Raw genomic sequence first — 1,746 nt, 5'->3', positions numbered from 1 at the left:
TATAGAAGCTAGAGCTGATCTATAATCACACTACACATGGACACAGACCTTTACACTGGAGGAGCTTTAAATAGTCTTCATTATCCACCTTAGTTGATCTCATTTTGGACGGGCACAGCTAAATCAGAAAAAACTAAACTAAAAGTGGAACAAAGCTAACCTAATTTAATAAAGTCATTTTACTTATTTACCGAACAAGAGGAAAAATAAAAGTCTGACGGGGAATGAACACGAGCTACAGAATTCAGAAAACCTCTTTTGTTCAGGTACGACCTGGATGCAGGAGATCGCCCCTCTGATCATGAGTGGAGGAGATCCAGCTTCCGTTGAGACTCTTCCTAACTGGGACCGTGTTCCCTGGCTGGAGGTGCGCCGGGCCTCCAACCTGTACCTGTCAAAGAGGCCGTCTCCTCGCATGTTTGCTACACACTTCCACTACAACATGATGCCACGGGGCTTCTTTGAAGTAAAGCCAAAGGTACATTCTGTGTTAACGGGTCATTAAGACATTCAAATTGGCAGCTATCCAATGTGTTTCACTGCTGGTTGGGTAGGAAGTGGTTTCTATGGTGTTTCTAAGTAGCTAGCATATGGTTGCTATGGCGTTTTATGTGGCTGGTAGTGTACTGCAATTGTTATAGGTGGTACCAGATGGTTGCTAGGTAGTTGCCATAGCAACAGGAGGTAACCTGAAGGCAAATGTCCAAATCACTCAGTGGTCACCTGAAACAACAGCCATCACGAGGACATGTTCACTTCCTGATTGTGTGATACACTCGTCTGGAAGGAGCTTGTTTTAGCTTTAAAATTAAAACGAATTACGTTTAATTGAGAAAGCAATACTTCTGTTTTTATGTAAAATGGAAACACAGTTAGAAAATGACTCAGGAGCCGAAGCTCCAAACGTCTCTCCTGAAGAAACAGTTTGACTCATTGTTCAGAGGTCTTTGATTTACAGAGGGGACACAAACACAACATACAAGACGACGTCGGACATCAGTAACAGCAATAAAAAAAGATGCTAAAGAAAACTATGTTAATTAATAAATTAATGGATGTCATATGATCACTGCAGGTCATCTACGTCATGAGGAACCCCAAAGATGTGTTTACATCTTCCTTTCATTATTATGGGATGTCCTCCTTCCTGGTGGACCCAGGCCCACAGAGCGACTTCCTCCACAAGTTCCTGGACGGAAAAGGTCGGACTCAGTGTTCAGTATTAACTCATGATATAATACACAATACTGTGTGTCAGACAGGTGGGCATGTGTTTACCATGTGCAGTTCAAAGACCATGACGTTCAGTCCAAAGGACTTTCTATAAATAATTGATGACAACGTTATAATTCAACACATTAACTTTGTGTTTGTGATGTTCCTTCTTCCAGTTGCCTTTGGCTCGTGGTTCGATCATGTGAAGGGTTGGCTGAACGCTGAGGATAAAGACAGAATCATGTACATCTGCTATGAAGAGATGATCGTGGTGAGATTCAGTGACACTCCTCAAACCTTCCTCCTCAAATCTCGGAGACCTTTTCTGAGCAGCTCTGACCTCACACAGTCGCACTGTCCCATCACTGCTGTGCTTCTCTCTGGTTCAGGACCTGAAGGACTCTGTGTCCAGACTCGCTCAGTTCCTGGAGAAACCTCTGGACTCTGAGGTGATAGAGAAGATAGCAGAGCGCTGTTTGTTCAAGAACATGAAGCAGAACAACATGTCAAACTACTCTGCTGTTCCTCCCG

The 1,746-nt window shown here is 43.4% G+C and overlaps 1 pseudogene across 1 annotated transcript in view; it reads left to right on the top strand.

Moving 5' to 3' along the window:
- The window catches only part of LOC111652851 (sulfotransferase 2B1-like), a 5,836-nt pseudogene that overhangs the window by 3,525 nt on the left and 565 nt on the right, over positions 1-1,746 (top strand). Inside the window, exons 2-5 of the transcript XR_015437055.1 lie at positions 267-478; positions 1,076-1,202; positions 1,392-1,486; positions 1,605-1,746. The exon at positions 1,605-1,746 is cut by the window's right edge and continues 31 nt beyond it. The product of XR_015437055.1 is annotated as a sulfotransferase 2B1-like (transcript). The remainder of the gene's footprint in view (positions 1-266; positions 479-1,075; positions 1,203-1,391; positions 1,487-1,604) is intronic.

Source organism: Seriola lalandi, unplaced genomic scaffold (genome assembly GCF_002814215.2).
Source record: "Seriola lalandi dorsalis isolate HSWRI2012SDOR001 ecotype SW California unplaced genomic scaffold, Sedor1 jcf7180002054075, whole genome shotgun sequence".
NCBI lineage: Eukaryota > Metazoa > Chordata > Actinopteri > Carangiformes > Carangidae > Seriola > Seriola lalandi.
This window is presented reverse-complemented; position numbering and strand designations above follow the sequence as displayed.